This window comes from Lissotriton vulgaris, chromosome 2_1 (genome assembly GCF_964263255.1).
Source record: "Lissotriton vulgaris chromosome 2_1, aLisVul1.2, whole genome shotgun sequence".
Taxonomy (NCBI): Eukaryota; Metazoa; Chordata; class Amphibia; order Caudata; family Salamandridae; genus Lissotriton; species Lissotriton vulgaris.
The window spans coordinates 806,766,354-806,781,335 of NC_141687.1; positions in this window are offsets into that span (position 1 = coordinate 806,766,354).

The window sequence follows — 14,982 nt, forward strand, 5'->3', positions numbered from 1 at the left end:
CATAAGGAAGGGAAGCCGAGAGATTTGTGCCGGTCATACCGTCCCATCTCCCTCCTGAATGCTGAGCCTAAGATTCTCGCCAAGATACTCGCCAATCGCCTGGTTGGTGTTATCGGCGACTCAGTGCATCCGGACCAGTCGGGCTTTATTCCACACCGCAACACTGCCCTTAACTTGCGTAGACTTCACGGCGCCCTGGCCAGGGCCCATACCCTTGAGGGCCGGCTGTCCTTGCGTCTTTAGACGCCACGATGGCTTTTGACTCTCTCGAATGGAGTTACCTTTGGGCGGTGTTGTCGAAGCTCGGTTTTGGCCCGGTATTTATGGGGTGGGTGAAGCTTTTGTACGCGGACCCGCTGGCTAACGTTGCCGTTAATTGCCGTGTCTCGGCGACTTTTGCTCTTCACAGGGGCACCAGGCAAGGTTGCCCCTTGTCGCCTCTCTTGTTTGCACTCGCACTCGAGCCACTCGCGGCCTCGTTACGGACTCACCCGGATCTACATGGTATCAGCTGGGACCCTGGCTTCGAGGACAGAGTCTCCCTTTATGCAGATGATATTCTGCTTTACCTTACTTCCCCCTGCACGTCATTTATTGTGGCATGTGATGTGCTGAGATTTTTTGGCCAATACTCTGGTCTTGTTATTAACTGGGCTAAGTCTTCCCTGTATGTACTGAAAGGGGACACACCGCGCCTCCCCAGAGGCTGCGGCATCCAGGTGGCCAGCCAGGGTTTTAAATACTTGGGGATCTATATCTCTTGTAATGCGAAGGCGCGCTATGAACACAACTTGCTTCCCCCTCTTCTCCGCCTCCGGCGTGATGTGGAGGGTTGGCCCAAACCTCCGCATTCCTTACTCGGGCGCACGGCATTATTTAAGATGATGTCCTTGCCCAGGTTCTTGTACGGCCTGCAGAATACCCAAGAACCGGTTCCCGCCCGATACTTCCGGGAGATCGAAGGCCTTCAACGTGCCCTGCTTTGGGATGGCCGACCCCGCATCGCTATCACGAAACTTACGCTTCCATGGTACGATGGGGGTATAGCGCTACCGGACGTGCGTGGATACTACTGGGCCTCCCAATTAGCGGCCATTAATCACGGTTTCTATGGTCCGGAAAATAACCCTGGATACGCAATGGATAGGTGGCTCCTGAGGGGCGGCAATTACTACAGGGCGCTTTACTCGAGGTCTCTGGACAGGCGGTTGTCGGGCCCAACGAAAACGGTGGTTCACATTTGGAGGGCTATCACCAAGGCGCAGGGCTGGCAAGGCAGGCTGACTAGATTCACCCCATTATACGATTCCGACATCCTGGGCAGGTTGTGGCACACCAAAGGTTTTGGTAAGTGGGACCTTATAGGTATCTCCAGGGTAGATGATATGTTATCGAGAGGTGAGATTAAGACCTTCTCCCAGTTGCAGGCTAAATATCAGCTGGGTGCCTTGGAATTTTTCCGATTTGCCCAGCTGCGACACGCATTGCTTTCTGCTAAACCAGAGGAGGGGGCGATCCCGGAAAGCTCCCCGTTGGAAGACAGGGTGCTGGACGGCCATATGCCTGACAGCGCCATTTCATTGTCTTATAAGAAGCTTATTAATGTTCGCACTGACCTCCTCCTGGGTGTGCAGGATCAGTGGGTGCGTGACGGGTTGGAAATCGATGATGAGGACTGGCAGAGTGCGGTTTCTTCCCCTAAGGAGGTCGCCATCTCTTCCCGTCTCAGGCTGGTGCAGCTCAAGATCCTGCATAGGGTGTACGTAACTGGCCCCCGGCTTGTGCATATGGGCTATTCGGCCGATGGGCTTTGTCGCCGAGGCTGCGGTGTCCTTGCCACTTTTATGCACATTCTTTGGGAATGCCCCGCCATAGCCTCCTACTGGAGACGAGTGCACCTGATTATGGGTGAGGTGACTGGGGTGGTGGTGAATGCGGAAGCTAGGAGATGCCTCCTCAACATTTGGGGACCGACGGACCACAATGTGGCTCAGACGCAGTGGGTAACCCTTGGCAACATGGTGGCTAAACGCGATATCGCTCAGAAGTGGGGGGCTTCGGTAGCTCCCATGGTGGTGCAATGGAAAGCCAACATGGATTGGTGCATGTTCAGGGAGAAGACGGTCTATGTTGCCAGGGGTAAGCCTAAGAAGTGGCTGAAGGTGTGGGGGGCCTGGAACGCATATAGGGGAGACATTTGTGTGCCCCCGGAACCTGTCCCGTTGGATGAACATTTGTCGCCATAGCCTGTGACACCAACTGTACCACGTTGTAACTTTTCTCCTGTTTTCTCCTCTCCCCCCTCCTCTTCCCTGGTCTATTCTCCTGTTTCCATGCTTGTGTTCCCGGTGCTCCCCCCCTGCCCCTCCAACAACGCTTCGCTGGTTTCTTCTACTCCATTGCCATTCTCTCTGCGCCTTTCTGGCGCCTTTTTCTTCTTCTTTCTTCATTTTCCTTTATGAAACTACAAAACAATAAAATCAACCTTCATTGTACTGTGACACTGATTCTTGCACTATTGTTCTCCTGTTTACTTATGCTGCCTTGCCTCCGGGATGTCAGGCTGAATAGCTGTGTGCACTTTTTCAAATACGTTTTTAAAAATTAAAAAAAAAAATATATATATCATGGCTATAAGTAAAATAGATCTGATGTGTGGAGGAGAGGATGCTGCAAAGATCTGGGCTCCGTTGATAAAATGGTCGGATAGTTAGACAACAAAAGTGATTGATGTATCTAGTTAACTGAACTGGACCCCTCCTGAGGCGACAAGCCGGGAGGTAGATTGCTGCAGAATTTCATACGTTAACCTGCTGAATGCGAGTGTGAGTTAACAGGAATTTTAGACGGCGTATTTTAAAAGTAAAATTTCATTTGTTTGCACATACCTAATAATCTGCCCTCGATAGTCCCTTTCCCTGCAATTTGACGGCTACAGCCAATTTTCGGGCTTTGTAGAAAGTCGAAGGGAAAACATTTACAACAGCAGACATCTTGGGTGGGAGGCGGCAGCTTCAACAGCGCTCTAGCCATCCCGATATAAGGATACGGCGACTCTCCGCGCTAGCAGACGCGTTTAGCGGACGCGCCTCGTTCAGCGCCGGAGCCACGCCAGAGTCAGCCCGTCTGCGCCCGTCCGCGCCTCGGACGTGCCCATGGCCATGGATTATCCTGTACTATATCCTGTTAATGTACTACAGGGATCATCTGGGGAAGAAAGCTATAAACCTAAGACAGCACATCTGCTCATAAAATATTCCTTCGAGCAACTGAAGGCTCTAAGACCCCTAAGACATTTGTCCTGCAGTCTTTTTGAGTTACGCAGGGAGAAAGCTATATGCCACAATTGTACCTTTGCCATAAATCCGGTTGCGACGAAAGCTACAGATGATAAAGCCAGTAAGAAATACCGTAATTATGATCCCAAATCATTGTCTTTTTTTAGCCTGAATTGCCGTTCCCTACCTAGGCATAAGACTGAGATTTTTAATTTACTATTAGATGAGACACCTAACGCCATGTTCATAACTGAAACGTGGCTCCAAGAAAGCTCCGGACCTGATATTGCTATGGCTCTCCCAGAATCATACGCGATTACGCGACTTGACCGGAAAAATAAGTTAGGTGGAGGAAGAGCAATCATTTAAAAAAAAAATTACAACTGCGAATTTAACAAACTCCCATGCCCCGGCTGTGAAGGCGCTACTTTTAAACTTATACTTGCCCCAAACTTCACCTTCTCAGGAGCACTCATTTATCGACCGCCAGGTGCGGCGTCAAACTGGTTGACTAATATGTCACAATATATTGGCCCCTTAGTAATGAAAGCTGCTAATTTCACAATCCTTGGTGATATGAACTTACACTTGGATAAAGAGGATTGTATAAATGCCACCGAACTTATTGCTGATCTAGGTCCCTTAACTTAATTTTGAAAAACTCGGGACCTACACATAGCGCCGGTCACTTATTGGATCCCATCTTTTCCAATATTAATAACATCGTCACCTTCCCTGCCCTGCCTATTCCCTGGTCAGACCACTTTCCTATGAAATTTTCTTTTCAAGTGCATTCGTCGAATAAGGACATAACTTCGGTCCCAACCCATGTTATTAGGAAGTGGAAAAAATTAGATATTAACATCCTCAACAATTTTTTAGAAGATCATATACCATGCACCAAGTTAAGGGTAAAAGATTTATCGACATCAGTCCAAGAATGGCTCATGACAGCCATTGACACATGTTTACCTAAAACAAAGTTAAAAGGCAACAATCAGCGTCCTCCTGCTCCGTGGTTCAACGAAACCTTAAAGCAAGAAAAAACCAGATGCAAAAATGCTGAGCGTCAGTGGAGGAAGACCTATTCTGTAGAAGCTAAGAAAGAATATAAAATTAAATTAACACACTACCAAATGATGTGTAGTAAAGCCAAAGCTGAATTTGTATGTACCAAAATCACAGAGGCCCTAAACCAATCAAAAACACTTTTTAAAATCGTGAAAGAGTTGGCAGGTTCAAATACCTCACAAGCCTCACCAGACCTCAATAAAACACAGTGTGATCAACTAGCCAATTTCTTTGTCAATAAAGTGGATAAAATATATCAGGGCATTGAACAAGCTCAAAATGCAAATCTGAATGTTCCTAATACCTTTCCTGATAAACTGAACAACCAAACTGATACAATAGACCCCAGTGTCCAAGATAATTCCATCGCCACATTAGAAAACTGGCCTATGCTTAACACCGATACCGTTGTTGATTTACTCAATACGATTAAATCAGGTTCGCCTAAAGACCCTTTGCCATGCTCAGTCTTAAAACAACTAATTAAGAAAGCTTTGACTGTTATTACCGATCTCTTAAATTCATCTCTTCAGGAAGAACATGTACCTGATGAATGGAAACATGCAATGATTCATCCCCTGTTGAAAAAGGCAGATGCCGACCCAAACCTGCCATCTAACTTTCGGCCAATATCCCTTCTGCCCATTTTTGCAAAAATTCTGAAGAAACATGTTCACCATTCTCTCACGGAATTTATTACCTCTCATGATTTGTTGCCTTCCCACCAATCAGGATTTCGCTCGGGTTTCTCTACTGAGACTACCTTGCTTGGTGTAACCAAGAATATCCGAGCCTTGATGGATAGAGGAGAAACGGTGGCACTGGTGCTTCTTGACCTCAGTGCCGCATTTGACACTGTGTCACATGCGGTACTTAGGCGAACACTCCACTCTATAGGCATTCGTGGTGCTGCCATTAACTGGATTAAATCATTGTTAGAAAACCGTACTTTCCAAGTCTACTCCCAATCCGCTTGTTCAGACATCATGACTTTTAAACATGGAGTACCACAAGGCTCGATTTTGAGTCCGTTACTTTTTAACTTATACAGGAGCCCGCTTGCTAAAGTAGTAGATGAGACTGGATTACAAATGTTTTCCTATGCTGACGATTCTCAGCTTCTCTTCTCTCTTTCCGCTGCCGAAAATGATAATCCCTCTATTTTAAAAATAGGTTTGGGAAAGATTGCAGGGTGGATGCAAGAAAACTTTCTCAAGCTAAACGGTGATTAAACCAAGTTAATTGTCATGGGAAAAAACAAAGTACTCTGGGGACCCCAACATTGGCCACCTGAAATGGGTACTCCCCAACTACACAGGCTCGAAATCTAGGTGTCATAATCGACGACTCGTTAAATATGCACCAGCAAGCTGTGAAGACTTCGGCCACTTGCTTTTCAATATTAAAATGTCTAAAAAAAAATTGCTGGATGCTACCGGAGAACACCAAGAAAACAGTCATCAATGCCCTAATAACATCCAGGCTTGATTATGGCAATGTTTTATACTTAGGAGCAAAAAAGGCAACGATCCGTAGACTACAAACAGTGCAAAATGCGGCTGCAAGACTGTTATGGAAAATCCCTATCTCCTCACCCACCTCAAAATACATCCGAGAACTGCACTGGCTGAGAATAGAGAATCGGATCAAATTTAAATCCCTATGCTTTATGCATAAGATCTTCACTAAAACAGCCCCCAAGTATTTACAAAAACTAGTCCGTCTCTATCACCCTTCTCGGACCTTGAGATCTGCAACAGCCAATCACTTTGTTATCCCCAAAATAAAACTTGCACGCATGGGTGGTAAATCCTTTGCCTTCCTTGGACTCTCACTTTGGAACGCCATGCCACTTGCTCTGCGATCAGAGGTGAGCTATATGAAATTCAGAAAAGCCCTAAAAACATGGCTATTCAACATCTAAAAATTCCTGTCCAGCCATCTACTAATGAATCACTAGCGCCGGGAAACCCTTTGTTGGGTAGCTGTTGCCCTATATAAGTTAAATAAATAAATAAATAAATAAAATAATAAAGTCCAATGATTATGCCAGGGGTTTGTGGTCTGGTCCTCCCCAAGACAAGGTACAGTGACATCGATCAGGGGAGTTGGACTAGTAGAAAACCTACCTCTGGGAGACTTCTCGAAAGCTAAACATAAAATACTCCCGGGCTCACAGTTAGGTATTGCGTTGGTAGAATTGAAAGTTTCCATCTAGAGTCATTCCATCTGGTGGCATATATGAGGACACAAAAAAAAAACAATGCTTAGAGGCCTAAAACAATGAGAACCACAATGTCTCTGAATCAGGTGGTGGTGCTAGCCGAATCCTATAACCTGGAACCTCTTGGAAGGTTACCACCCCCCAGTCCTCTCATCCCTAACCGCACAGCCTCCAATCACAACCCAGCTAACATAGCTCAGCCCCAAAACGACACGCACCACTCCGCGACCCCCAGCACCTTAAACACCCACCCACCTTCTGTAGCTACCCCACACTCCTTAATCACAGACATAGATCTCTCCCCCTCTACCCCCTGCACCTTAATCACCCACCGACCTATTGTAGCTGCCCCACACCTCTCAATCATAGACATAGACCTCTCCCCCATATACACCAGCCGCAACCCATCACAGCTGAGGAACATCTCACAGCTCTCCCCTCCCCAATCCGCGGTAATCAGTCACCCTCCTGATCATACTTCCCATTGCATACCACCCGTTCATATCCCCCAAATTCCTCCATGCACTAGTGAAGATCACCCCCCTTTGCTCACTCCCGTTATCCCCACCCTCCTCACCCCCACCACACAACCTCTGCGAACGTCGCAGATGCTGCTTTAATCGATCACCCATCCGATCTCACTTCCCCACACCCCTCATGCATTGGCGATTATCATCTCCCTTCACACATCACCAATACCCCCACCCTCCTTACTCCCCACCCCACTCCTCACACAAATCGCGCAGAACCCACCTCCACCACCTTGAGCATACCTCCCGCGTCCCGCGACATGACCAACCCTCATCCTCTCTCCCCCCCCCACTCTCACTCCCCACTACCCCACCCCATCGGCCAGACTCACGGAACACACCACCTCCCTCAACATAACCCCTTATCCTTTATCCCCTCCCATTCTTAGCCCTCACCCCCGTATTGTCACTCCTTCCCTCTCCAGTCTACATTCATCCCTCAACTCACCCACACCGCCTACCACAAGCGCCATCACTCACGCTATCAACCGCCCCCTGTCCTCATCCCCGCCCCCTGTTCACAAACTCTCTCATCCTTCGAACGCTACCCCACCTACTCGGACAGCAGAGCCCTGCTCCATCGCGCGCACATCCCGTCACATTCGATCCAGTTCCCACCCCATTACCCAACTCAAACACTCACCCACTGCTCTCACTTCAAATTCCATCCCCAATCCAACACTGGACATGATCATCTCCACCCTCCACACCATCAAAGAACTTCTTCTCACACACCCTAGGCACCCACTACCCTACACTTCCCCGCCCAACAAGGACTCTATTCGCCCCTCAAACCGTTCCACCCTGCTCTCCCCGCGCTGGCACTCTATCCCTGATCGCAAGGCCACCGGCCGTCCCCGTCGCACCCTAAACACCCTTTCGGGCCGAGACTTACACAATCTCCTCTGCTCTTATGGCCCAGGTCCCACAAAACGCTCACCCACAACACCCCTCCCCATACCCACGATTCGCACAAATCCCCTCAGGCCACCCACACTGAGCAACAGAAGTTCTGTCCCCTGTAATCTCAAAAATATCCCCCTCTTCTTAGAACATTCTCCCACCCTCCTCACCCCTAGACTAAAGTGTATCCTGCTCAACTGCAGATCGGCCCGGAGACACTCCTCTGGCATCGCAGAGCTCATCTTATCAAGGGGCATTGATCTAGCCATTCTGACTGAAACGTGGTTAACTGAAACATCCACACCTATAATGGACATACTAGTCCCCCCCAACTATCGCATTATTAGGCTCGACAGGAATGGCAAGACGGGCGGGGGAATCGCATGCATCTACAGGAGCAACCTAGCTGTCACTGAAGGCCCCTCCCCCTCCCTCTCCTCCTGAGAACTCATCTGCCTTGAGATTACTAGTGAGGGCAAACCTGTGTGCTTCCTTCATGTTATTTACCACCCACCCGGTGACAACTTCATCTTCTCCCAACAACTAATGGACACAATATCCACCAACGCCGGTCGACAGCTCAATCAAATTTACCTGGGAGACTTCAACCTCCACTGGAATGACCAGAAAGACACTGTGGTGAAGAGCCTTAAGACGTTCCTCGACGCGCTTGACCTCACCCAAATCTGCAACGGTCCGACACATGAAAAAGGCTCTATCATTGACCTTATCATCGCCAAAGAAGACTCTACCCAACTAGTCGCAATCGAACCATGTGACTGGTCAGACCACCACATCATCACCTTCTTCATCAACGAAAAAGTCAAACTTAACCCGGCGCAATCTGCCAAAACCAAGATTTGGAAGAGGGACCTGAAGCACCTTAACCCAAAGTCCTTGCCTGCCCACACAGGCAGTCTCCTTCTTCCCCCGACGGACGTCTCTGATGTGCATTCATTGACCAACCTCTACCTAGACTCCATGTCTACAATAATCAATGAAGCCGCACCCTTGCAATTGAAGAGAGTCTCCACCAAGAACTCTAACCCATGGTACGATGGCAGAGTCAATGAAGACAGACGTGTGATGCGCTTAGCTGAGCGCGCGTGGAGATCGGACCCCTCAGCACTGAACATTAGAACGCTTAAGAGTAAGAGAAACGCTTACTTCAGAAAAATCAAACGCTCGAAATCAATATTCTTTAGCCAACAGCTGGATCAAGCTAAAAACCGACCAAAAAAACTGTTCGAGTTAGTCAAAACCCAAACCAAAATGCAACCTCCACAACCCAACAACTTAACCAAGGCTATCCCAAGTTGCGAAGACTTCTCTGCTTTCTTCAAGCAAAAGAACAACACTATAAGAAGCAATCTCATCAAGGATGCACGTCGATTCGCCGGCTCCATATGCATAACTAACACTCATGCTAAAAACAACGCTTCATGGACATCCTTCGACACCTATTCCGAAGAATCAATTCACAAGCTGCTGGTCACCTTGAAACCCGCCAATCATCACACAGACCCCCTACCTGCCAATGCTGTTAAAGTCCTCACCCCCCTGTTCCTCCCACTCTGGACTAAAATCATCAACTGTTCCCTGCAACAAGGGTTCATCCCAGACTCCCTCAAGATTGGGCAAGTCACGCCTATACTCAAGAAACCCACAGCTGACCCGGCCGACCTAAACAACTATCGTCCTATCATCAATATCACCACTCTAGCAAAACTGTTAGAAAAATGCATGCAACTCCAACTGACAAAACACATTGAGCAGTTTGACCTCCTCAACTCTCACCAATCCGGATTCAGAGCAAAGCATAGCACGGAAACGGCCATGACACACATAATAGATGATGCCCTCCAAATCCTTGATCACAATGAGTCTTGCCTCCTCATCCTTCTTGACCTTTCTTCAGCATTTGATACGGTCAAACACGAGAATCTACTGGAGCTCCTAAATACCAGAATGGGCATATCCGGGACGGTTCTCAAATGGTTCACGTCCTTTCTGCACAACCGTTCTCAATGGTTCAAGATCAACAACGCACTGTCCTCGCCTGTGCCAGTAACACTGGGCATCCCGCAAGGTTCCTCCCTATCCCCCACATTGTTCAACCTCGTCATGGAACCACTCACCACCTTGCTTCAATCTTCTAAGGTACATTTCCATATGTACGCCGATGACACTCAGCTCTACCTCAAGCTTAAATCCCCTGAAGACATCAAACTGTTGAATGCCACACTAAGAAACACCCAAGCTTGGCTGGCCGACAATCACCTCAAACTAAATGCTCTGAAAACTGAGTTCCTTCTGATCTCTCCTCCTGCGAAAAAGGCCATCACCCAAACCTGGCTCAATCATCTAACCGCACTCAATGTCCAACCCACCATCGTGGACTCAGCGAAATCCCTTGGCATCACACTGGACTGCAATCTCGACATGCAGCAGCATATTAGCATAGCAACTAAAGGAGCCAACTTCCAAATCAACACGTTGAGAAAACTCAAACCCTTCCTACCACCCAAGGACTTCCAAACTGTGGTACAAGCCTTAGTCATTCCTCGCATAGACTACGGAATCGTGGCTCTCAGCGGGCTCCCCCTGACAACAACGGCTCCCCTAAGAGCCTCCCTGAACGCAGCCGCGAGACTCATCACTGGCTCAAGAAAACACTTGCATATATCCCCTGACTTAAAAGCCCTGAACTGGCTGCCTATTGAAGCCAGAATTCAGTTGAAAATTGCCTGTTTGACACACTCGGCCGTACACCACAAGGCACCCAACTACCTCTCTCATAAGCTGACCATATCAGGAGGCTCAAGATCCAACAGAAGCACAAACACTCTCCTCCTGAAACCACGGAGATTCCGGAAGGAAAAAACATACAAACGCTCCTTCTCTGGAATGGCACCTAGGATCTGGAATGCACTCCCGCCAGAAACCAGGCTTATCCCGTCCACTATACTCTTCAAGAAAGAGGTGAAGGCCATCCTTATGGCTAAATACACCTAAACACTATTGATACTGGAACAATGACAGTATTTGGCTCCCACATTATCGGCCTCAATAACCTGCAACGCACCCACTACTGACTAATGCTTTGCTTTCAACATTGTGTTTACTCACCCTCTGGGGTGCTATAATCTTATCCGTTTAGACATTGTACTGCTTCCATATTATTGTTTCTTGATTGTTATTACTCTGTATACTCTTGTATGATTGATACCCTATTTTTGCAACTCACTGTCTACGGAATCTCATATTGATTTAAGAGTCTTGTTTATCCTACCTACTGTTCCTGTAAAGCGCTCTGATATCTGCAAAGATCTTGTTCGCGCTATATAAAACTTTAAAAATAAATAAATAAATAAATAAACCCCTCCTTTGAGATCCAGGTCATCACAGGACTAGGAAGAAAAGCCCACACCAAGTGCATCTCATCAATATTCGCCTGACCTTTTCATCCAAGCACTGCAGGGAAACCAAATGTATACTCATTAACTGCAGATCTACAACAAGGCATGATACAGAACTTGCGGAAGCCATCCTGAACCACGACATTGACATCGCAATTATCACAGAAACACGCCTTAATAAACCCTCATACCGATCATGGACACACTGGTCCCAACGGGGATTTTCAATCACCGAGAAAGACAGGAAGGACCACCATGGTGGAGGCATTGCTGTTATACACAAGAATAACATGAAGGAAACAGACACACTAACATACAACACAGAAGAAAGACAGCATAACTGTGAACTGTCACCTACTCTACCACACACCAGGTAACATTCTCTCTTTTGGTGAACACTTAGCAGATCTGATAACACATTGTTTACTGTAGGACACCAAAAACATCATCCTTGGGGACCTCAGCCTTCAATGGAATGATTAAAGCAATGCCCTAATACAATCCCTAAATTACCTCCTACTCAGTAAGAACCTCTCCCAGCATTGCAAAGGTCATACCCACAACAAAGGCTCAACTTTGGATACTATTGTAGCTCATGAAGAAACAATAACTATCGACAACATCCTCCCTGTTGCCTGGGTGGACCACCACATCATTCTGTTCTACATCAACATAGCGCCGCACCACCCAATTTGCACCCAAACAATCCTTCAATGGGTGGGAAACATAAGACAATTTCCCTTTGAGGGCTTCGAATAAATAATCTTGCCACTGTACCCCCCCATCAGATAACCTCTCAACAACCGAGCTCATCACCAACTACAACTCAACGATATCCTATATATTGAAGTCCATCTGAAATGGAAAAGGTTGGAAAACACACCCTCAAGGTTCTGGTTCAATAAAGACCTATTCACTGAAAGACAACAGCTTACAGAGGCAGAAATACTTTGGCAAATAAATCCATCTACAGCCCCCCTAGATAAGTTGAGTAGGGAAGGCAGGAATTACAAAAAAAACTTCACAAAAGAAAAAGCTTGATAAGGCCACAAAATGCCCTACAGAGCTTTTCAATATCATCAAACAACAAACCTCCACGCCATCCCTACATAACCCTTTTCTTCATTAATAAAATCATGAAATTAGAGCTCTCCCTTGAAGATCACAATGCCCCAAATGGGAACCCTCCTCCCACTAAGGTAGATCTTAACCCACCTTCTAACTCCACGGCCACCCTATCAGCGATCACTCCACAGGGCAATAACAGATGCAATCAAATCCAAGGGCCCCACAAAACTCCTAGAAGCCGCAAGGTATTCAACTCACTCTTGGAGGATGACATATATGTTCTGTTGGCTAAGTCCAAACCCTCCTCCCACCTTATGGACCCCCTCCCAACATCCCTTTGCAAAAATATTTAATCACGCCCTAACCCCCTCTTGACTAGTATTTTAAACATCTCCCTGATACTGAAGTAATGCCAGACTGTCTCAAACTTGGTCAAGTGACACCACTGCTCAAAACACCTAGAGCAGACGCGAACGACCTCAGCAACTTCAGGTATGTCTCTAATCTCCCCTTGCTAGCCAAAACCCTAGAAAGATGTGTTCTCTCACAAATAAACTGACACATCAACAAGTACAATCTCCTGGACACTCATCAATCGTCTTCAAAAATGGCTGCAGCATGGAAACAGCTATTGTCATGATAGTAGATGACCTACATAAACAACTGGATACAGACCAAGGCTGCCTGCTCATACTCATAGATCTAAGGGATCAGCATGGATGGGTCGGTCCTACGCTGGTTTACGTCATTTCTACAAAACCGATCTTAACAAAAAGAAATGTTTAAACAGACTTTTGACAAAATTACAATTACTCTGGGTGTCCGCCAAGGGTCTGTCCTCCTGTCTATACCATTAAATATCTCATTGGAGCCCCTCACCATCATTCTCAACCAAACAAACATTCCCTTCCATTTATATGCAGAGGACACCCAGCTTTACTTGGAAATCTCCTCACTAGATTATGAACAACGACTAAACACCACCCTCAAAGAAGTAAAACACTGTCTATATTGCAACCACCTATTTCTCAGCCAAGACAAGACAGAAATTCTGCTCATATTAAAAACAGTGCAGTCCCCCCTGATGCAAGAACGGCTAACCTCCATAGACTCTACTAATTGCAATCCCACCCTAGCCAATTCAGATAAATTTCTAGGAATCACACTAGAGCCCAAACTGAGTATGACATATTATATAAAGAACAGTGCAAAAAATGCCTTCTAACAATCTGAAAATCCTGAACAAAATCAAAACCTACCTACTGATGAACGACCTCAAATCTGCCACTCAAGCACTGGTGTTGTCTAAATTAGATTACTGGAACAGGCACTGCGAATTCCCACCTTGCATCCCTTGGAACCACTCTCTACTCAGAAGCTAGAAAGGTCATTTGACTAAACAAAAAGACCACATCTGTTCAATCTTTAGTTCTCCCTGTATCCCTCCCCTATTTCCTCCCTCATGTGCAACCATTGACTTATTTTGATCTTATCTCAGATGTGTGATTATACTCGCTCTTTGTCATGATAATGCAATGTTGTAAGGGATCTGATACCCTCTGGTCTTGCCAGCTCTATATAAAACTCCTAAATAAAATAAATAAATAAAACACATTGTACCGTATAGATATATAACATGCAGCAGCACTGCTGCACTCCCTGAAGACAAAACTGCTAGTTTTAGTCAACATTACAATACTGTAATAATATTTAAATCTATAACAACTGCCAAGCAAACAAATAAGTAGTAACTGTCAACCTTTTGATTACAAAAAAAGTATTTCACAACATTACAGAACAACAAGAACTACCTTAACAAACTATATTAACAATTATAAAGCAAACAAAACAACCATCTTTACTAGATGATATCTAGTAATCGCATTTTGATGAGCAGCATCATGTAGCTGCACAACCTCAGCTGGGCAAATTTCTTGGTATGGCAGTTTTTTTTTGAGGCCAGCTAGCAAAAAATTCACACCAAAGTTTCTCATGTGTGCACAAAGGCTAACTCCGGCAGAGTTAGTTTGTGCTGCTGAACAACAAAGCTCTTTGTGTACTTCCACATCTTTTCAAACATGGATACCCATGCCTGCTAAGGTACTCACTGCTGAGCAAAACAATATTCCTGCTTGAATTAACACTTCTCTTTTTTGCTGCTTATGTAAGGAGATAATTATTTGCTCCAAGACAAGTAGACCTACTCAGCATAAAGCTTATGCAAGCTCACATACGTTCCCCTAGTCAATACAAACATTATCCATTTTTCAATTAACAGGCTTTTCACCTAATTTTCTAGAGTATTTCCTGTTTTTTCAAAAGTGAACAAGACTTCTTTTTCTCATCCATGTATTTTCTCAAATGGTAGTTTTCTTGTACACAACTTCTGTTTTCTATTTTCCTCCTACAAAAACAGAAAATAAACAAAAAGGTAAAAGTAAAAAGTCAAAAAATCATAATAGTCATTCTTTACTATATTCTGTAAAGTT